This window comes from Myotis myotis, unplaced genomic scaffold (genome assembly GCF_014108235.1).
Source record: "Myotis myotis isolate mMyoMyo1 unplaced genomic scaffold, mMyoMyo1.p scaffold_m19_p_2, whole genome shotgun sequence".
Lineage (NCBI taxonomy): Eukaryota > Metazoa > Chordata > Mammalia > Chiroptera > Vespertilionidae > Myotis > Myotis myotis.
Window position 1 is genome coordinate 148,436,602 of NW_023416324.1, and position 24,562 is coordinate 148,461,163.

Consider the following 24,562-nt stretch of genomic DNA (forward strand, 5'->3'; position numbering starts at 1 on the left):
CATATAGGGAGACTCTCCATTCCCTACCTCCAGTAGGGCCAAAGACTGTAGACCTTCAGAGGCATGTGGTCATGTGGTCCTAGACCAAGGATATAGGGAAGAAGGGAGTGTGAGAAAAGGAAAAAGTGGTGTGGACTCACTGTGAGGAAGTGGATATAAGGTCAGAATAGAAGAGGTATTTTCATTCAGAACACTGATTTCATTTATTCATTCAGTCAATATTTGCTCATTTGCAAGGTACTATGTTAACTGCTGTTAGGGTAATTACACTGAGCAAGACTGACAGTCATTATTCTTCAGGGAAACTTTAGATGACTGATTAAAAGACTTACCAGAGGAAAGAGACAGGAAAATCCAACCAAGTCCTTCACGATCGGGCTCCTGTCTACTCCTCCTCTCTGACCTTCCATCACTTCTGACTTACCACCTTTGTACCAATGACACTAAACTAATTGAAGCTTCACCAAACACACTGTCGTGGCTTCCTTAATTTTGTCACCTCCTCTGAGAAGCTCCTTGATTTCTCTCTATTGGTTTGGTGCAAAAAATGTGATCTTATCTTTTTCAATTATTAAATACAAAAGGCTGTGTGTATGTGTGGGTGTGGTTATATATATATATATATATATATATATATATATATATATATATATGGATATATGTATCTATATAGTTTTCTTCTCTTAATTTCTTTAAAAGTCATATGATAGTTAAAAGCAAAAATTATAATATTGTATTATTGATATAAAACCATGTCAATGCCACATTATATCTATCTATCTAGAAAAACTATATATATATATATATATATATATATATATATATATGGCAAAAATGTAAGGTAACTAAAAGTATACTATTAGAATTTTTCTATACTCCAAGTAATTCAATACTAATTTTTAATTTGTCTATTGTTTAAATGTGTCTATTATGATTCTGATGATATCTTTTTATATATTTTTAGTGGTTCTAGTAATTACAAAATACATATTCAACATTTCACATGTTCTTTAGAATAATATTTTGCCATTTCAGTTACAATATAGAAATCTTGATATTATACAGGTTCTATTATTCATTCTTTATGGTATAGTTGTCATATATATTGCATACATATACATGGAAAATTTCATCAGGCAATGTTACTCATTTTGTTTTCAACTGCCAAATATATTTTTTAAAATTCAAGAAAATGTTTTTCTATTATATTTACTGATTCTGTTTCTCTTTATTGCTGATGTTGCAAGTTTCTTTTCAGTGTTTTTGTTTGTTTGCATTTCAAAATTTCTATTTTTTATATTATATATTTCCTTTCATTCCTTTCAACTTTTTCCTTTCTTTATTAAGGTATTACATATGTGTCCTTATCCTCCCATTCAAGAGTGTTTGCAATTACTCTTTTAATTTTTATACTAATTGCTTTAAAGTCTTTGTCAGATAATTCCCACATGGTCATTGGCATCTTTAATCATCTGTTCCCATGACAGTTGAAACTTTCTTGCAGAATATTTTTAGGGTGTTTTGGATATTTTGAATAGTACCTTAAGAGAACCTATATCATATTTAAACCCTATCAAGAACACTGATAATTTTGTCTTAACAGACACTCAATTTGGTTAGGTTCATGCCGCAGGTTCCAAGCCATCCTCTGTGACCTCTGCTTCCAAAGTTAGTTCAATTAAAATACACGATGCCAAATATTGCATGAGATATGCATATACTAAAATATATATACAGTCATTTTTTATCTGAAATTCAAATTCAACTCCCATGCTGTATTTTTATTTGCTAAATCTGACAGCCCTATTTACAATACCATTGGAATTTGTCCTTTGTGTTAGCTACTCAGTGGTGGTCTATGTGCTAGTTTAGTTTTCAAGTTCATTGGCATGCTAATAAGGAGCAGGCTCTTTCAAGGATGAGCCTAGGAGTACACTTTCTCTTTCTTCCCCTTTTCTGCTATTTTTCTAGTTGTTTCTGATCTCCTATGGTTCCTCTTTTCCATCCTCTGGCAGGAAATTTTCCACTTCTATAACTGCACTGCATCCTGACCCATGTGGATGGAGGCGAGAGAGAGAAAAAGAGAGAGAGAGAGAGAGAGAGAGAGAGAGAGAGAGAGAGAAACTGATAGGCTTTGGCAGTGCCCTGATGGAGCTACAGTTCTACTTAAAGGAGAGGGAAATTGCTCTTCCTCAGCATGCCACTGTCCTCAATGCAATAGCCTGGTCCTGGGGATGAGAGAACAGGATAAAAGGAGGAATTGACTGCTATGATCTAAATGCTTGTGTTCCCCCAAATTCCTATGTTGAAATCTTAACCTTCAAGATGATTGTACCAGTACCTGGGGTAGTTGATTTGGTCATGAGTGCAGATCCATCATGAATGGGATTAGTTCCCCCTACCTTTTTTTTTTTTTTTTTTTTTTTTACTGATCCCAAAGAGATCCCTTACCCCTTTTACCATGTGAAGACAGTGAGAAGTCAGCAGTCTACAACCTGGATGAGGGCCTTGATCTTAGACTTCTGGACCTGCCAGCACCAAGGTTTCAGCTTCCAAAGCTGTGAGAAATAAATTTCTGTTGTTTATAAGCTATATCCAGTCTGGGCTTTTTTGTTATAGCTGCACAAATGGACTAAGACAATGTAGTATTTTTCCTTAGTTTCTCTGAGCTATAAGGTTTCCTTTTTTTACTCCTTAAGCCAGAATTAGAGGATTTTTTCTGGATCTCACTGTATATTCCACAGTGCTCACATCAGGGTTTCAGACTGCTATTGATTTCAGGCTGGGGGATACTGGAGGGAACAGAAAAATTCTAAATTCTCTGCCTGTTTGGTGGTACTGTAGAATTTGGTATTCTTTCCCGGTCTACGTGCTAATATTTGTTTTTCAAAGTTCTTTTTAGAGAAAGCTGCCCATGCTTTCTCTCACGTTTTCATAGTTGCGTTTAGTGGGAGAGGAAGATTGACATGTATGTGTTGATTCCATCTTACATAGAACACAGTTTACTGCTTTAAATCTTGGAATATTGCAATGAGTTGGAGAAATCAATAATAAATAATGCAAACATATATAGTAACAGGAACCAAAATACTATACTAAAAACAGGAATTAAAATGCTATACTAAAAAAGATCTAGTTAACATAAAAGAATGCAAGGAAGGAAGAACAGAGGAATTAAAAAATGAGATGAATAAAAAATATATAGAAAATAGCAAACCTAAACATAACCAGATCAATAGTTACATTAAGTGAAAGACTTCTGTATAAATTATTTTGATAGGACTAGAACGGAGTAATGAACATACTCATCAGTCCTCAAAATTTAATTTCTGATGGAGCTGAGAAGATGAGAGTGAGAATAGCCTTAAGTATTTAAGATGGTTGTTTGTGGGAGGGAACTAAGAAAGAGAATTACCTGGAAGAAATCTAGAAAGAGAGCATGTTTACATCAGACACTGAGGTCATTCTTGGAAAAAAATGAAGTACTGATTAATTTAACTACTTCTGGATCTCTAAGTTTTAACTTCTCCTTCTGAATCAACAATCGATCCTCCTTTAGGTCACACTCTTCTGAGATGTTCAAAAATCACTAAGATTACCCAAAGCCTTGCCCCTAGTTTTAGTATAATGTTTAGACCCATCAGGGGCTAAGCTTTGGTAGAGGGTAGGTAGAGAGATGATAGATAGATAGATACATAGATAACATAAATAGATACATAGATATATAGATAGGTAATTGGTAGATGTTAGGTAGATAAGATGATAGGTAGGTAGATGATATATGATAGATGATAGATGATAGATATATAGATGATAGATGATAGATAGATAGAGAGATAGATAGATAGATGATAGATAGATAGATAGATAGATAGATAGATAGATAGATAGATACTCTTTCCATACTTATAAAAGATCTCCACAGTAGGTATTTCCAATTTTATAGTTGAAGAAACACATTATTTAAAGAGTAAATAATTTGCCTAAGGTAATACAGTCATGAAGCAGTGGATCTTGGGTTTTTAATCCATGACTGTCTTTAAATCAAATCCATGTTCATTCCAGTATACAGTGCTTTCTCTTTGTTGACAGGCCTTAGCATCTATAGCAAACAAGGTAAAAACACTTCATTGGGATCACCAATGGGAGTCTTGTGTAGAACTGAAGCAAGACAAATTTAGATTTTAAGAACACAAAGATGGGTAAAAATCACAAGAGGGAGACTAAAGACCTTTATGTCTTACCATTCAATTTTCATGTTACATTGCCAGCTCCCCAAGTGAAAAGGGAAAGAAAAAAAAAAAGCCTGGCTCATTAAAGAGGTAATGTAAAATGAAGATCAACATTTCATGAACATCCAATTACTGAATATATGTTAATAGGCACAAGGCCATTTATTTGGCCCTTATGCAATTAAGAAGGATCATTCAAAAAAATACATTATTTCTACTGCAAGTATATTTAATATTTCTAAGATGTGTTAATAGTTAAAAGGCAAGGACCAATTTAAATAGAACTATATTCAAATCAAAATCAAATTAAAATTGTAGAGATGCAAAGTATTTAGGAATGAGTCTTTTGCAAGACTGAAAGTTAACAGAATTCTAGGTGTTCAATTTTTTGAAAAAATTTAAGAATTCTGCATTCCAATTTTGAAGGCATGGCAAAGTATTTCTTAATTAATCAAATTGAGAGGCATTTTTCTTCTTTGTACTGGACATATAATAAAGACATTCTCCATTCAATTTATTTTGGAGGAAGAAAGCTTGAAAATATATATGCACTTAAATAGAAAAGCATAAATGAGCTGGCCTATGCCCTTACATCATATGTAAATGCTAGGGGACTCCACAAATCAGAGTTAGCATTAATGCACCTTTGGCTTTCCTGCACCTCTGTGCTGCTATGATTCAGAGTTGGGAGAAGCCAGCTCATATTTACAGCAATAAAACTCTTTTTCTTTTTTTTTTTACTTCCTATCCTTTACTTCTGTGCAGTCATTCACTGCCACCCCATGTGTTGAGAATGAGATCTGGTATAAAAGTAACTCAGCAACAGCAGCCGTGTAAATTCACTTTCAGGAGTGTCTGGCTCACAAGGGAACATGGCCTCTAATGAAGAAATCTGAGGACATATGAACTAGACAATCTCCATATATTCACTGAATGGCCATATTATTATGACCACCCCATCAGTACTTCATTGGGCCACCTTTTGCCTTCAGTACTGCGGCTATTCTTCTTCGCATTGACTCCACGAGATGTTGAAAGGTGAGGCGAGGAATCTGACACCATGCCTGATGAATAGCACTGTCCAGTTCTGTGAGATTTGATGGTTGTGGAACCAGCTGCCTGATGGCTCTTTTAACTTCGTCCCACAAATGCTCAATTGGATTGAGATCTGGTGATTGTGGGGGCCACCTAAGCAAGGTAAAGTCTCCCTCATGTTCTTGAAAGCACTCCTGCACAATACGAACACCATGGCATGGTGCATTGTCTTGTTGGAAGAAGCCATCTCCATTGGGATATGCCATCAACATGACAGGATGAACTTGATCAGCAGCAATACTTAGGTATGTTGTGCTATTCAGACGTTGTTCCACACGAATTAAAGGGCCCAAATCATGCCAGGAAAACATGCCCCAAACCATAACACTGCCCCCACCAGCTTGAAGGCTTGTACTCATGCGTGTGGGGTGCATGCTTCCATGCTGTTTCCACCAAATTCTCACTCTGCCCTCTGCATGATGCACCTGGAAACGTGATTCATCGGACCATATGACTTTTTTCCAATGCTCGACTGTCCAATCCTTGTGTTCCTATGCGAATTGGAGACGTTTTATCTTGGTATCTACAAACATCAAAGGTGTTCGAACAGGCCTTTGTCTTCCATATCCCATACGATGCAGTGTACGGCTAATTTGCCTACAAACGTCAAGTGGTCATAATAATCTGGCCACTCAGTGTATGTTTATGTGTGTGTGTGTATATATATATATATATATATATATATATATATATAGAGAGAGAGAGAGAGAGAGAGAGAGAGAGAGAGAGAGAGAGATTTTAAAGATTTGACTCACATGATTATGGACCTAAGTTTCAAGATCTGTAGTCAGTAAGCCAGAGACCCAGGTAAACCCACGGTAGTTTCAGTCTAAAGGCCAGGACAATCAACATCCAGGAAGAGATGATGTTTCTGTTCAAGTTTTGAAGCAAAAAAAAGCGATGTCTCAGCCTGAAGGCAGTCAGGCAGGAGGAATCTCTCCTACTCAGCCTGTTTGTTCTGTTTAGACCTTCAGCTGATTGGATGAGCCCCACCCACATCAGGGAAAGCAATCTGTTTGACTCAGCCTACTGACTGAAATGTTACTTTCATCCAGAAACACTCTCACAAATATACCCAGAATAAGTTTTGACCAAATATCTGGTCCCAGTCAAGTTGACATAGAATATTAATCATCACACAATTGCTAGATATGTGGTATCATTAACATTACACTATCCTTTCAGCCTCTGTCCAAATGATTTTACTAACAACAGTTACAACTTTATAGAACTATTATTGGTTATTTTGTAATCTGTCTTACTACTACTTTAGGACTTGTCTTAAATGTGATAGTTACCATAATCTTCAGTGGTGCCTACTAGTGATAGTAAATTTAGCATTTAAAAACTTTAAAATATATACAGGAATGTATAAGATTTTATGTACAATATATAGGTGGATTCTAATGTATATGTTTAAAGCAAGATAAATATCTAACAACTAGAGGCACGAATTCATGCACGGGTGGGGTCCAGCCAGCCCAGCAGTTGACTGACTGGCCCCACCCTCTGGTCGAACTCCTGGTTGGTCGAACTCCTGCCTGAGGGGACAATTTGCATATTAGCCTTTTATTATATAGGATGATGAAAGAGTTAATCATAATGCAATCAAACCATGGGATGAAATATAGTCATTAAAAATAATTCTGGCCCCAGCTGGTTTGGCTCAGTGGATAGAGGGTTTTCCTTTGGATTGAAGGGTCTGGTCAAGGGAACATGCTCAGATTGCGGGCTTGATCCACAGTAGGGGGCATGTAGGAGGTAGCAGATCAATGATTCTCTCTCATCATTGATGTTTCTATCTCTCTCTCTCTCCATCTCCCTTCCTCTCTGAAATCAATAAAAATATATAATAAAAAATTCTGTTTTTATTGTCATACAAAATTTTCATGATGAATTTTATGATTATATTTTTGTAAAAATGCACATGTGTGTATATATACACAAAGATCTGGAAGTCTATAAATGGCAATGGTGCTGCCATTGTTGTGAGAAGAAATGATTCCTGCCATATGGCTAGAAACTGATGGTGCCCTCTAAGAGATGAGAGTGATCCCCTCTTCTGACAGCTGCAGGAAATGGGGGCATTATTTCTTCAACCACAAGAAACTGTATTGTATTCAGCCAACAACCTGAATAGGTTTGGAAGAGGACCAAGGTCCAGATGAAAATGCAGCCTGGCTGATACCTTGATATCTGCCTTGTGTGGCCCTGAGCAGAGGACCCAGCTATTCTGTGCCTGGATTTCTGATCCATAAATCTGTAAAATAATATATGTCTATGGTTTTTAACTGCTTAGTTTATAATAATTTGTTACACAGCAATACAAAACTAATATTACCATTTAGCATAATACAAAAACATGTATATTTTCTATTAAAAAAAAAACTTCACATAATAAACAAGGAAAAAGACTAGTTTTTTAAAATAATCATTTGATTTACTATATTGAATAATGTTATAGAAATATGTTCTTGACCAGAGCTTTAACTTAAATATCAAGCCAAAAAGAATGGTTTCAAAGCTGTTCAGGTTTGAAATTACCTGCATTTTCCGTTTTTAAAATATATACAATATCTTCAATTAAGTGACATGCGGGAACAGATAATAGTTTTTTATTACAACAGATTGGTAAATTGTGCTGAAATAAATTTGAAAATATCAATGTTTTAAAAGCATTCACTTTTATTTCAAGACAACTGGAAATCTTCAATATATCAAAATAAATTGTACACTACAGCCTGACAAAGATCTCCACAATTAGATTCTGATTTTTACCCCCAAACTATGACCTGACCCCACCTTATTGACCTAATCTCATTGATTGTCTAATTATTGTTTCTTTTCTTTTTATGCTCAGACACACCCTCATCCTGTCTTTTTGGTGAAGTCTTACCAGTTAAGCAAGACCCAGCTCAATCCCACTAGGAAGTCTGCCTTCTTCTTATTACTACCAATAGGACCCATCTCTCCATCCCCACATTTCCAAAGACTTTTGTTGGTTTTATTATGATAGAACATACTGTCATCTGCTTTGTTTTAGATTTATGTATTCATGTGATGTCACTCTCACTAGACTGTGAGTTCCAAAATGTCACGAACTTTCTTTTTCCTGATTCACAGCCTGGTGAAGGCTAAACACTTTGTTCAAAAAATGATTATATCCAAGAACAAGACACACACAATAATTCACATAATTTAATTTAGGCAAATCTGAGCCAAAATAAAGTTCTGATGAGAAACATAGAGGAAAATATAGGCTTTTAAAAAATGAGAATGATTTTGTTCATAGATTGAGCAGATCATAACAATTGCTAAATGAAATTGGGAGCACAATAAAAGAGATTCAGAATAAAAAGAAGGTCACATTTAAGAACTAGAAATAAAGCATAGTTTGTATAATATTTTTTACACTAGTACATCTACAGTTTCTGCTGTAGCATTTTACATTATTCAAAACTTTTGATCACTGCTTATGACAATATTTGCCTCCCGTATGAATTCATTTTCAGTACAGTCTTGTTCTGTGGTTGAATTTGAAAGATATTCTAAATTAAGATTATCAGAATTGTACAGAGGACTTATTGACTGAAAACAGGAAGTTTCATGCTTATGAATTTCAAAATACCTCAAACAAAACTAAAATCACTGCAAGCCCAAGGGAAGTATAAAATATTATGCACTAGTAAGAGTTTACTATCTCTAGCTCACACACAATTATTTTACACTTCCTGAAAGCAATGTTGATGTACTTCTATAAAATACAAATAATATAGCAAGGCTGGTTGAGACATTCCATTCATTCAGTTAACTACTTACTGACCATATAGCGTATACAAAACAGCCTTAACCTATATAATAAAAGGGCAATATGCAAATAAACCGAATGGCAGAACAACCAAACAACCAAAGTGTAATATGCTAATGATATGCTAAGGCTGCTCAACCACTTGCTATGACATGCACTGACCACCGGGGGCCAGATAGTCAGCAGGTCAACCAGTTGCTATGACGTGCACTGACCAACAGGGGGTAGATGCTCCAACTGGTAGGTTACCTTGCTGCTGGGGTCTGACCGATCAGGACTGAGCAAGATGGCCCAGACATGCCCTGGAGCCCTCCCACAGTCCTTCCCCAGCCCAACTGTGTACTGGTGGGCTCTCTCAGCCTGGCCTGCACCCTCTCACAATCCAGGACCCTCAGGGAATGTCAGAGAGCAGGTTTCAGCCTGATCCCGCAGGCCACTCCCCTTGTGAGGGCGCCAGAAGCAGGGCTCATGGCTGGTGAGTGCTCCTGTGGCAGCATGAGCCTCTCCTGATTGGGACTGATTGGCTGTGAACCTGCGACAGGCACAGTGGGGCCGGGATGAGCAGGGGCAGCAGGTAGGAGCTGCAGGCAGCGTTGGATTGCCAGTTTTGGCCCGATCCCTGCAGGCCACCCAGAAGGACCCCACCTGTGCATGAATTCATGCACCAGGCCTCTAGTATTCTATAAAGGATACAAATATAAGGAAGGATAGAAGGAAGAAAACAGAAAGTTAACCAATTGTGTCTATGCCAGGCTCTACATTAGAATAGTAATGATAATAATAGCTAATACTTACTGTTTATTATGTGTATATGTATTGAGAGTGTTTATATGTGTGACATCATTTAATCTTTAAAACAAATCTTTGAGTTAAGTATTACTATTTTTTCCATTTTATAGATGAAGACATTGCTGCATAGAGATTAAGTTATTTGTTACATGTCATAAAGCTACAAATTTCAAAGGTGAAACTTGAATTTCAGCCAGACACTTTGTACTTAGACTCTACAGTACACACTCCTTGGTGGTTTACTATCTCCATTTTACTAAGCAGAAAGTTGAGGTTTAGAGAGATTAAAAGGATTTCCCTGAATCATGTCCCTGATTGATAACAGTCAGCATTAAAAGTCAGATCTGTCTGATGCCAAATTCTTGCCCTGACTCCTCTATATTACCTCCAAAACTACATGAGGTGAAATATTAATGAAACATATTCAAACTATATTCTGACCCTTCCACTATTTAAATCCAACTGCTTTTCTTTCTGGCTGTGTGACATTAAGCAGGTCACTTAATCCCAGTCTATTTTGGTTCCCTCATTTGTAAAATGAGTTTAACAATACTTTATACTTGAAATAATTATTTGGAAGATTGAATTTGATAAAGCAATTGAATAGTACTTAGTACAAACTTATTATTATCATTTTTCCTATTATTATCTGCAAATTATTGTATTAAGAAGATAAGAAATATATATATCTTACCTAATAATAGACAAACATGCAAATTGACCATACTTTCACTATGCCTTAAGCCATGCACACCAACCAATCAGAGCGACTATATGCAAATTAACCCAACCAAGATGGCAGCCAGCAGCCACGGATCTGGAGCGAGCAGGAGGCTTTTTTGCTCCAGTGATAGGGGAAGCCAGACTGCCGCCGGATCTGAGCTCCACTCAAAAGCAACAAATTTTCAATTATAGAAGGTAAATAAAACCCAGATACCTGCTATCAGCAGGCCATGGCCAAGGAGCTGGAGTGAAAAAAAAAAAAAAAAAAAAAAAAAGGAAAGGCTGGGAGCTTCAGTCGCCAGGGGACTTGGTCAGTCTGAAAAGAGCCATCAGTCCCTCACCCAGGTTGGCCAGGCACCCCAGTGGGAACACCCACCCTGAAAGGGCTCTGGGCAGCCTGAAAACAGCCATCAGCCCCTCACCCAGACTGGCCAGGCACCCCAGTGGGTGTGACCAGCTGCAAAGTGCCATCAGCCCCTCACCCAGGATGGCCAAGCACCCCAGAGGGACCCCCAACCTGATCCAGGACACCCTTCAGGGCAAACCAGCTGGCCCCCACCCATGCACCAGGCCTCTATTCTATATAGTAAAAAGGTAATAAGCAAATGACCCTAACAGCAGAACAACTGGGAATGACTGGTCACTATGACACACTGACCACCAGGGGGCAGACGCTCAATGCAGGAGCTGCCCTTTGGTGGTCAGTGCTCTTCCACAGGGGGAGCTCTGCTCAGCCACAAGCCGGGCTGATGGCTGCCAGCACAGTGGTGGTGGCGGAAGCCTCTCCTGCCTCCTCAGCAGTGCTAAGGATGTCTGACTGCAGCTTAGGCCTGCTCCCCGCTGGCAAGTGGACGTCCCCCGAGGGCTCCCGGGCTGCCAGAGGGATGTCTGACTGCCAGCTTGGGCCCGTTAACCCCGGGGAGCGGGCCTAAGCCAGCAGGTGGACATCCTCCAAGGGGTCCCAGACTGCAAGAGAGCATAGGCCGGGCTGAGGGACCTCCCCCAAGTGCACAAATTTTTGTCCACTGGCCCTCTAGTGTATATATATGAATATGGTATATGAATACTACTACAACTAATAAATTAACTCTTTTTCAGCATTACCTCACCACAAAAACCTCATTAGGTAAATACTGTTGTCATCATTTTACAGATAATGAATGACAAATTTCAAAAAGTTAAGGAAGTAGCCCAAAATGATCCAGCCAGTGAGTTGCAGGACCAAATATCAAACCTGAGCTTCTTGACTCCAAAGCTGACAGGGTAGTATGTGATCTGTGTCAAAAGAAAGTGCAATCCAAATACTGTAGAAGTCAAAGAATGCAGATGAGTTTTGCTTACAGGATTGAGAAGGGTTTCCCTGGGTGAGCTGACATCTGAGCTAAGCTGTGAAGGTAGGCAGAGTTTCAGCAGGTTAGAAGTACACCTTCAGAAGGACAAAACACACTCACTTGGAACAGAAGGAACAAAGGTCTCCAGTCAGGGTACCCATCTGACATTGTTGGGAAGCAGTAGAAGATAGAGCTAGAAAAGATAAATAATCCAATAAAAGAAATGGGCAAAAGACCTAAATAAAATGTTTTCGAAAGAGGAAATACAGAAAGCCAAGATACATATGAAGACACGCTCAAAGTCACTAATCATCTGAGAGATGCAAATCAAAGCAACAATGAGGTACGATCTCACACCTGTCAGAATGGCTATCATCAACAAATCAACAAAGGACAAGTGCTGGAGAGGATGCAGAGAAAAGGGAACACTGGTACACTGCTGGTGGGAATGCAGACTGGTGCAGCCACTATGGAAGATAGTATGGAGTTTCCTCAAAAAATTAAAAATGGAAGTGTCATTTGATCCAGTAATACCACTTCTAGGAGTTTATCCCAAGAAACCAGAAACACCAATCAGAAAGGATATATGCACCCCTATGTTCATAGCAGCACAATTTTTAATAGCTAAGATTTGCAAACAGCCTAAATGCCTGTCAGCAGATGCGTGGGTTAGAAGACTGTAGTACATATACACAATGGAATACTTCGCTGCTGTAAAAAAAAAAAAAAAAAAAAAAAAAAAAAAAAAAAAAAAAAAAAAAAAAAGAAGGAATTCTTAAGATTTGTAACAGCATGGATGGAACTGGAGAGCATTATGCTAAGTGGAATAAACCAGTCAGTGAAAGATAAACACCACATGATCTCACTCATTTGTGGAATATAAAGAGCACTATAAACTGATGAACAAAAACAGATACAGAGGCAAAGAAGCATGGGACAGACTGTCAAACTCCAGTGGGAAGGCAGGGGAGGATTGGGCTGGGGGGGTGGGTAAGAGATCAATCAAAGGATTTGTATGCATGCATATAAGCATAACAAATGGACACAAGACACTGGGGGTGGGGGTGGTGAGGGCATGTGCCAGGGGCTAGGGGAGGCTGCGGGGAGGTCAATGGGGGGAAAAAGGAGACATCTGTACTACTATTTGCAATACTTTATTCAATAAAATAAATTTTTTCAAAAAAGAGAGTTAATGTAAACTCCATGAGTACAGGGCCTGTGCTTCTAGACCTGTGCTATTTAATACAGCAGCTATAGGATACATTTGGCTTCTAAAATGTGGCTGGAGAGCCCTAGCTGGTTTGGCTCAGTGGATAGAGTGTCAGCCTGTGGGCTGAAGGGTCCCAGGTTTGATTCCAGTCAAGGACACATGCCTGGGTTTTGGGGTCGATCCCCACTAGAGGGCGCAGGAAGCAGCAGATAAATGATTCTCTCATTGATATTTTTATCTTTCTCTTCCTCTCCTTTCCTCTCTGAAATCAATTAAAATATAGTGGTTAGAGAGACTAAAGTAATAAATTATAAATTCTATTTTTTAAAATATTTTATTGAGTTTTAGAGAGAGAGGAAGAAAGAGGGAGAAAGAGAGAAACATTGATGTGAGAGCAAAACATCAATCATCAGCTGCCTCCTGCACTACCCCTACCTGGGATGGAGCCCACTATCAGGAACGTGCCCGGACCAGAAATTGAACTGGCAACCATTTGCTGCATGGGACAATGCCCAACCAATTGAGCAACACTGCCAGGGCTAAATTCTAGCTATTTTCAATTAATTAAAATTTAAATCTATAAACTGATATCCAATTCAGTTATTGAGAAAATTTAAGTATGTCGGGAACTACTTAGATATGTGGGTCTACATTTTCAACTGTACATCTTGTTAAATCTAAATACCAATCAGGGATTTTCAATGAAAATTTATCATCTAAGTTAAGATGTGATGTAAGTATAAAATACATATTGGATTCTTAAGATCTTTTAAAATAATATGAAGTATAAATATTTCATGGATAAGTTTAATATGCATTAGATTTTGATATTTTATATATTTGATTAAATAAAATATTGCATTTAAATGAAGCTTACCTATTTATTTATTTATTTGCTTATTTTACCAGACTGTTTTTTATTTTGTAATAGTTTTCTTTTTAAATCCTCATCTGAGGATATTTTTCCATTGATTTTTAGAGAGAGTGGAAGGGAGTGGGAGAGACAGAGAGAGAGTAACATCTATGTGAGAGAGACACATCAATTGGTTGCTTCCTGCACATGCCCCAACAAGGACCAGGGATCAAGCCTGCAACAGAGATACATGCCCTTGTTCGGAATCAAACCCAGGACCCTTCAGTCCACAGGCAGATGCTCTAGCCACTGAGCCAAATCTGCTTGGGATATCAGACTGTTTTTGTTTGTTTGTTTGTTTGTTTATTGTTGATAGTATTACAGATGTCTCCCGCCCTCCTTTATTACTAATTTATTTTTACTTTTACAATATGGCTATTTTAGAAGTTAAAATTATATATGTGACTCACAATATAATTCTATTAGAGGTGTTCTAGCCTATTCCTGGCACACTGTAGACACTCCATAAAACACTTTTTAACCAACGACAGTAAGAACCAGACTGTCACCTCAAAGCCAGGCTGAGGATTTTGTATTTTTTTCAGTAGACAGGAGACCCACTGAAACTTCTTGGTGGGAGAAGTGATATGTTCAGAGTGCTATTTTAAGAGGCTCCATCTGGAGACGTAATTAAACAGAGGAGAAACTGAACTTAGGTTAGAACTATATTGCAACATTAAGCAGGGCCTGTACCCACCTCCCCCAAATTTTTCCAAAGCAGTTCAGCTCAGTAGCATCACATTGTATAAATGTTCAACATGTCTTATCAGAATGCTAAACACTCTTGCAAGTGAAAGGCACGTCCTACTTGAGTCAAACCTTACCCCTCTGTGCATCTAACTTCAGGAATGTTACTTTTAAAGAGAATCAGAGTCAGAATCCACGTGGTAATCTTTGAGAAAAGTCCCTTTATTGTAGCAATGACCTGCCAAATAGAGCTTCGTATCATAATTTTGAAATATGCACAGACGAAACTACAGGTATGAAGAAGCCTGAATATCACTCCATCCTCTGCCCAGTAGCCAGATTTTTTATTTCTAGCAGATATCTGATGGTGTCATTCCATGTTGAACAACTTTAATGTCATATTATAGCTTAAAGGACAAAGTCCAAACTCAAATTAACAACCCTTGCCCTGACTGGTTTGGCTCAGTGGATAGAGCGTCGGCCTGTGGACTGAAAGGTCCCAGGTTTGATTCCGGTCAAGGGCATGTACCTTGGTTGCGGACACATCCCCAGTGGGGGGTGTGCAGGAGGCAGCTGATCGATGTTTCTCTCTCATCGATGTTTCTGGCTCTCTGTCTCTCTCCTTTCCACTCTGTAAAAAATAAAATATATTTTTAAAAAACAAAACAAAACAAAAAAACCCCTTGCCCAACTAATCCTGTTTAGCTTTAACTGTCCCCATTTGGCATCTAGAAACTCTAACTCATTCAGGTCTCTATCAGTAGCGAGTGACAGGAATCCAATCCAAACTAGTCTGGGTATTTGTTGGGCCCATAGTGAATTTCAATAGATACATGAACAGATGGGTGAAGGGCTATCTCAATTCTGTTGCTATCCGGGTACTTGTCTCATTCACTTTTGCTGCAGACATATTTGCTCCATGTGGCAATAAATGTCTATCATCAGCCCCTACTTCACTTTCTACCCCTTGATCCAAATTTCAAGCCCATTTTCCTTCATGCTAAATAGATAAATAAGTAAGTAAATGCTACACGTGGAGAGCTACCATGTTCCAGGCACTGTTCTACACACTCACTTATATTAAGTAATTTAATCCACATAAAAACCCTGTCATCTATCCCCATTTTGGAAATGAGGAAACGAAAGCACGGACAGATGGAGTAACCTGCTCAAGATCGCCAACTTTAGAAGTGGCAGGACTGGAATTTGAAGTCAAGCAGACAGACTGGTATCCAAGCAGCTCTACTGTGGCCAAAGCAAAAGTAATTTTGATTGGCTATGCCTAAGTCATTGGCCCACCCCCATAGGGGATTGGGCTATGATTGATAGTTCCACCAGAAACACAGGACATGATTAGAGTAGGAGTCACAAGGAGTGCTTGGCAGATCAAAACAACAGGGTCAGATGGAGATTCTATATTCCAACCACAGTGGACAGGACAGGTCAGTCTTTGCCAAATTTACTATGCACTCTTATGCCTCTGTAATCTGCCTTCACTTCCACCTCCACTCCCCAACTCTGTTCCTGGAGATCTGCTATTTATCAACCAATGAGGCCAAGCCTAAGCAATGAACTTGAGCAATACATCTCCACTCCTTATAGGATGAATAATTACCTATCTCCTATGTCTTCCTTTGGTGTCCCAATGCAGCCCAGCAAGTGGGCAAGTGGAATTTCTCTATGGAAGTCTTGCGATTTCTGATCCTTTAAAAGGAGTCAGTGATAGCAAGACTCAGTCAAGATTCAATGAAATATACCTCCCACACTTTTTTCCTCCACTTAGTCATAATTGTTTCTTTGGATCTCTTCATTTTCTTGTGATTCATGCTGTCCTCCACCCCTGGGTTCTCACTCATACCAGGCATTGGTGATAGCTTCCCTCTCTACTCTCTCTTGCCTCCCAGTGTTTTCTGCATTTGAATGTCATTTCTTAAATGCAGACCCCTGGCATGTTTTTAAGTGGCTTGTCTCTGACATACACTCTGAACATGCCCCCCATTATGGTGCTCATTTCATTGATTTATAGTTTTTGTTTTGATGTCTGTCTCTCCTGTGAGACTTTGAGCTCTTTAGATTGTGGATTATGACTTAAATCACCTTGTTATCCTTGATGCTGAGAGGAGTTTTAGCCACAATAGGGATTTAGTGGATCTATTTCCTTGAGTTGAGGAAACAAAGAAAAAGAGGAATGGCGAAAAAAAAGGGAAGGGGGGGAGAAATAAGGAGAAAGAAAAAAAAATTGTAGATTATTTCAGTGTCTACATTTTTTTTTCTTGAGAAAGAGCAAAAAGGAAACATGTTCAACTCAAATAACCTCGTCTTAAATTTATCATAGTGAAAAAAATTAAATCAGTGAAACAATGAAGCAATTTCTGTTGTTGACTAGGGAAGAAAATTCTTAGAAACAAACATTTTCCTTAAAACCTTGGGCACATTTGCATTTATTTTACATGACAACTTGAAGCTATCATGGTGATACAAGAAAATTGAATTGATTGAAATAAATCTACTCTTCTCAGGCCACAAAAGTATTTAGAAGACAGTATTGTGCATCTAATCATTTGTCCTAACCTCAATGTAGCCTCCAAACTGAAGATGGTTGGCCATTGGACCATGTTTGGAATCAGCATTGGCCTTGGTGTCACTGACTTTGTTGCCCATTCTCTTCTCTTGTTCTGCCCTAGATAGAGTGGTGTGGTCATAAATGGTTGATGGCTGAATCTCTGAGCAAGAGAGCTCACTTACTCACAAATATATTCTCATTGGCACAGGTTTCAAAAGCACCTGTTTCTGACTCTAAAGAACAAATATTGTGAGAAATAATTTCCTATGAGTAAAATCTGTAGCACTCTCCAATATGAAGATAATGCAAGCATTTAATATAGGAGAGTGGTTAAAAGTGGGTGATTTTGGTTCAAATACCGGTTCTACCACTTTACTGACTGTCTGACCTGGGGCAAGCTATACAGTTTCCTCAGCTGTACACAGAGATAATAGCACTAACCTCATAGGGTTGTGATGATTAAATGGACTGGGATTTCTAAAGTACTCATATACTAGTGTCTTTATGTGTTTGTTAAAGGAGTAAATAAATTCAGCAGAAACTTATAAGGTATATAAATACCTTTGAAACATCACCTAAAAGTACTGAGTAAAGAGCAAACAGAACAAACAAAAATTACATACATCTATAAGATACATATGAAGTAATAAGGAATAATCTAAAATTTCTTGAATTAATGTTGGTATAAATGTTTTATGGTTTCTTCGGTCAATATGAAATTGCATTAAAAAGTATTTCACTGGATAAAGTTCAAAAAAAAAAAAAAGAAACATCATTTCCTATAAACCCACTCTGTCTTTAAAATTAAGTTTAATGTTTCCAACAACTTCATGAAATATTGCTTAAAACCCTTTAAGTCAACTATTAATTGCATTAAGTGTCCTAGAAGTGTGGTGCCATGTACTGTCACAGAGACTAATTCTAAGTTCCATAAATACTACAAAAATGTGAAAGTACTCAGAGATCAATAAGTGCTGTGCCCCCTAAACTCTATCACTTCCTTCTCACATGCCTGTCCTTGTCTAGGAACAAAAGATTACAACAATCAATTTTTAAACCATGAATAATAGAGATATAATGACTGTGACCTTACTGTTGGTTGATTGTTTGCTGTGTTGCTTATTTTTAAAATGTTCATGAGACTCGCATTTCTGAGTAAAATCTTATGAAATCAATACAGAAAAGAGTTGTCCACAGAACATCACATCTACCTGCCTTAATCAAAGTATTATTGTAAATTCTCATCTGTTTTCCATCCTAATTAGATTTTTGGAGAAGCCCTCCAAAACCCCAGAGAATTTTCCCCTTCCCTGTATTTTTGGGAATACACTTGAAAAAAAATCTAAATACTACAAAGAAAATCATCACATGATTAGTGGGCCTGAAAACATTAAGTTGAAAACAACATGGCCATGTTTTTGAGAAGTGAATAAATTATTTTTCCATCTGTACTGTCACAGAAGCACAAAAGTAAAGAGGATGAAAGGTTCTGTACACTTCTGCATTGGAAGTCCCCAGTTATCACAGGGCAGTCATTTCCTAAACCTATTCTCCCACCTGCACTCATCCTCCCCCCAAAGGATCATCCTATCTAATAAAAGACAAAAAGGGTAATTAACCGTACCTCTGCTACGCTTCCCATTGGGTAATCAGCAAGATATGCAAATTAACTGCCAATGCAGATGGCGGCTGGCAGCCACGCAGCTGAAGCGAGCAGGAGGCTTGCTTGCTCCAGTGATGGAGGAAGCCAAGGTTCCCCGCCTGCCACGACCTGCTCTAAGCTCCGAAAGCAACAGCTCCGAAAGCAACAAAGTTTCAATTATAGAAGCTAAACAAACCCCAGATATCTGCTTTCAGACAGCGGCGGCCTAAAAGCTGGAGCGAGCAGGATGGCAACAAAGTTTCAATTATAGAAGGTAAATAAATCCCAGAATTAAAAATAAGAAAAAAAGGAGAGGCTAGGAGCTTCAGTTGCTGGCTAGCCTGAAAACGGCCCTCGGCCCCTCACCCAGACTGGCCAGGCACCCCGGTGGGGACCCCGGCCCTAAAGGGGGTATGGCCAGCCTGAAAACAGCCATCAGCCCCTCACCCAGGCTGGCCAGGCACCCAAGCGGGACCTCCACCCTGATCCAGAACACCCTTCAGGGCAAACCAGCCGGCCCCCACCCATGCACCAGGCCTCTATCCTATATAATAAAAGGGTAATATGCAAACTGACCCTAACAGAAGAAAGACTGGGAATGACTGGTCACTATGACACACACTGACCACCAGGGGGCAGACGCTCAATGCAGGAGCTGCCCTCTGGTGGTCAATGCACTCCCACATGGGGGAGCTCTGCTCAGCCACAAGCCAGGCTGATGGCTGCCAGTACAGCGGTGGTGGTGGGAGCCTCTCCTGCCTCCTCAGCAGCACTAAGGGTGTCTGACTGCAGCTTAGGTCTGCTCCCTGCTGGCAAGTGGACATGCCCCAAGGGCTGCCAGGCTGCCAGAGGGATGTCTGATTGCCAGCTTAGGCCCAATCCCCTGGGAAGCAGGCCTAAGCCAGCAGGTGGTCATCCCCTAAGGGGTCCCAGACTGCGAGAGGTCACAGGCCGGGCTGAGGGACCCCTACCCCCCCCCCCCCGAGTGCACAAATTTTTGTGCACCGGGCCTCTAGTCGCTAATATAATTCATGTTCTTGCCAGATATGCTACCCCTGGGTTTAACCATTTAAGAGGATAATTGTGCAGCTAAAGGAAGATGAAGCAAACTATATAAAAGAAAAGATGAGCCCTAACCGGTTTGGCTCAGTGGATAGAACGTCGACCTGCGAACTAAAGGCTCCCAGGTTCAATTCTGATCAAGGGCATGTATCTTGGTTGTGGGTACATCCTCAGTGGGAGGTGTGCAGGAGGCAGCTGATCAATGTTTCTCTCTCATCCATGTTTCTAACTCTCTATCCCTCTCCCTTCCTCTCTGTAAAAAAATCAATAAAGTATATTTAAAAAAAAAAAAGAAAGAAAAGAAAAGATGAAAACCTTAGGAATACCTAAGGCACAAACTCACTGACTTGGTAACTAAAAGTGCTTAAGGGAAATTTATTGGAGGTATACAGAGTTATCTCCTGAAAATCCAAGGTCAAAATATGCAGCTGGGCCTTGTGAGAGACTACAACCAAGAACAGGAAAGTCAGGAGGAGCCAACACAGCTGTTATTTCCCACATATTGTTTTCTCAGGGAAGCAAAATCTCACATCCCTCTTTCTCTCTATAGACTGGCTTCATTCTTCAATCTTGACAGGGACCCACTTTCTAAACTCTGTTTACAAATGGATTGCCTGACTGCCAACATCACAAATTCCTGGGGGAGAGAATCTGAATAAAGAGAACAAGCTTCCTAACTGGTTCTCTTGGCCCAGTAAATGTTGGCCATTGCAGATATGGAAATAGTGTACAATGAGGTTCATGGCAATAGTCTACACCAAGAGTTGGCAACTATTTTTCATAAAGTGCCATGCAGTAAATAATTTAAGCTTTGGGATCCAAATGTTCTCAGTCAAAACTATTCAACTTTTCTTGCAAACCCAAGCAGCCATAGAGAATACATGAATGAATGGGTGTGGCTGTGTTCCAATAAAACTTTATTTACAAAAAAAAGGGGGGTATTGGGCCAGATTTGTTCTGCATGATATAATTTGCTGATCCCAGGTCTGCAGCTAAGCTATGCACAGAATAGACTTTAAAAAGGGGCGGGGGGAGGAGGCACATGGGAAAGATTGCAAACAGTATACATACCCAGCACTGAGCATGGGAATCAGAGATTTTCAATATGGTGGGGAAACCTAATCATGGCTACTAAACCTAATCATGACTATTGGCTACTAAATCATTAAAGCATCAGCATCATATTCAGAAAAGGGCTTTTCATTCTATGAACAAAATTCCCATCGCAGGACCGTGCCTGTATCCCCTCAGGATAGACGGGGAAGAGAGAGCTCAGAAGGAAAGTGGCCATTTCAGCAGATTGGAGTTGGAATAGAGAAAATCATGCTATTGTAGGAGGGGCAAGTTTTCAGAAATATATACCTGACAAACTCATATGTAGTTACAGCTCTGCTGGGAATTGTATGTTGTAGGGAAAGTGGTAGATAAACTCACAAGGTGAAGTTGGAAAACAATGCAGTAAGCTATTTTCAAGTCCTATTTTGAGCTGGAGAGAAAAAGAGGATATAAATTTTGCATGAGGTAGTATTCTGAAATGGTATTCTATCCATTACAGCAAACCAGATACTCAGTGTCTAATAGCACCTGAAATCAGGTGTGATAAGAATGAAGTGAGACAAGTGCCACTGGAACAGCCACCCCAATAGCATTGGAAGAGCTATAGGCAACAGCTAAAAGGCATGCTTATTTGATACCTTCCCTAAGCATCTAATGTGACTCAAGGGGCTCTGCAAGAAAGCATATGCTTTTTAAAAAAAAAAAAAAAAAAAGTTGTTCTGAATGATTTTAGAGAGAGAGCAAGGAAGAGGGAAAGAGAGAGAGAAACATGGATCATCTGCCTCCTGCACGCCCCCCACTAGTGATAGAGCCTAAAACTCAGGCATGTATCCTTACCAGGTGCCCTCTGGGTGCATGGGACAACATTCAATCAAATGTTGTCCCGTCCCACACCGCCCAGGGCTACATAGGCTTTCGTTAGCACCCATTGCTGCCCAGATGTGGTCAGCAAGACCCATCTCGGCAAACACTGGAGGAGGAGAATCAGAGATGGGTTTCAGTGACCTCTCTTAACAGCAGTTTCCCTCTGCACCCTCCGTGGCTTTCACTGATTCACTCTTGTGCAGTTATCTCCTTGGCAGGACTGCTCTTCCTCTCTCCGCCATGCAGACAGGCGGGAAAAGAGAGGGCGGTGGCCACTACTGAAGGAGGTGGGTATTATAATTATTTTTTAAAAATATTGAGTACTTGATATTAAAATTTAAAAAAATAATGGCTTGCAAATATGTTTTCTACAATCTGGAGGGAAAATAGCATAAGGGCTAAAAGCAAACCCAGGCTTAGTGCCTTAGCACCAGCCAGCAGGGAGGGGCATTCTGAGGTAGTTAATCCTCTCTCAGCCTACTTCCCTCAAATGAAAAATGGGAATGAGAGAAACTACTACCTCATCGAATTACCATGCCTTTTAGATGTGATAACATGCGTAAAGAGCAGAGCTTAGCATACTTGTGCTTACCATAAATGTTCGCTATTCTAATTACGTAATGCCAACAAACAGGTAGCTAGGGAGAAGTTAAAGAGACATGAAACTGTCATGCTGATGTAAGGCAGCTAGGGCTCAGCTGCTGAAGGTCCTTTTGTTACTCCTGGAGCCGTTTTATACAAAACTCCAGAGTCTTGGTTCTTTCTGATAGAACAAAAATGGTAATAACTAGTTTCATTTGTCATTGTTTTACATGATTATCAGTATGTGATAGGTTTCCTTTACCATGCCATAGGATTCCTTTGAAGCTAACCAACATTCAATTACTCCTTCATTATTCAGCCAATAGGCCCTCTATGAGGGCAGCCAATGGTACACACTTGAGCTATAATTATGACAGAAATACTGCCCTCTTCTCCTTGGGATTACTGTTCAATCCACAGGTATGTCCTGTTGCAGAGTGCTTTGGAGCTTGTCTGTTTTGGGGGGAAATGTGCTCACTTTTTCACAGTAAAGATGAGCTCAAGTTGCTTATTCATCTGTTTAATGCACAGATGTTGTCCTGTGTATGATAATTCAGTCCACAGACTCATGAGGGAACAAAAGGAGGTAACTTTCTTTTTCCATAAACAAACTTAGTTTCTATCTTGAGACCCATTCTGTCAGGTAGTTAAAAGGTAATCTTGGTTGGTTTGGAGTAAACTCCCCGTCTCTTCATGCTTTTTGTTTGTTTGTTTGTTTGTTGTTGTTGTTTTTCTCTTTTGTGTGGTGTTTCATCTCCTTCCTTGGACTTCACAGCATTAAACTATCTGGCCAGGAGAGTTGTCTGGTCCCTGGGACCTATCTCTCCACTCTGACATTCACAGAAAGATTCATTATCACGTTGTCTCCTCCACCATTACTATGCCCTATGCCAACAACTGCAGACTCATCCACTTTTCTATTTGATGTACAGCTGCACAGTCATCCTTCCCTCAAGACCTCATCCAGTCTACCAGCATGCCTCTCGGCTAGTATTTGCACCCTTCCCAGATTTACAAAAAATTGCCTACCATTCTGAGACTTTCTCAGGACTTCTTTGTCCAATACCCCTCGAAACTCTCTTGGAGATTTGACAATCATGACAATGCAGGAAAATCTGTAAGGCTGCTGTGTCCAGGGCCCCAGACAACACGGGAGCACAGGTCTATGTGGGAATTCTATTGATCTTGTCAACTCAAGAAGGTGTTTCGGGGTGTCCTATCAGAGACCATACCAGCAACTCCTTCTACTGCTTTTATTCCCTCAGTGTCACTGTATTCCACATCTCTAGAGCTTTTCCCTTTCTCTTCAGGTCATAGAATTTTCATCTCTACTGTGGAAGGAAAAATTTTGTATCAGAAAGTATTTGTCCAATTCCATTGTTTTATTCAAGGTGCTTAGCTTCTGTAGCTCAAAAGTCAATAAATAAGTAACTTTGTTTCTTTGTTTGATCCACTTGGGGAGCTCATATGTAATGTCTAGATATCTGAATGAAATCGTGCAAAAATAAATTCTCAATTTTGAAAGAATGACAATTTCTTATTCTGTTACAATGTTAAGAGTGGGAGTCTTCTTTGAGAAAATGGGGCAGGTGTGAAAATACCTGCAGTAACAGGAGCCAAGAACACACGTTCATGTCAAGATAATGATGGAATGTTTTTTCAACGCTTAGTCCAGCAATGTCTGTTCTTTTAAGTCATTTTGGTAATTTGTTACAACAACCCTGGGAAATGTATACACCAGTTCAACTCAGCACCTCAACGGCTGCTCATCTGAAAGGAAATAAGACTCCAAGAAATTGGCTCATATCATCTAAGCTGTCTTAACAGTTATTAATTTCCAGAGAACTGAAGAAAGCCTTAAAAAGCCAGGGAGCTGATATTAACAACTTCTCCTTGGGGTTACATTGCCTGGAGCCCTGTGCTGAGCCTTACGGCATCTGAGGAAGACAAGAGGTGGCAGAGCCTTCTCTAAAATGCAGCTGGAGTTGCTTTCTTTTTTGGGGGG

At 39.4% G+C, this 24,562-nt stretch overlaps 1 pseudogene; it reads right to left on the reverse strand.

Moving 5' to 3' along the window:
* Positions 1–17,449, reverse strand: part of LOC118675723 — a 72,236-nt pseudogene extending 54,787 nt beyond the window's left edge.
* Between the last annotated feature and the right edge of the window lie 7,113 nt (positions 17,450–24,562).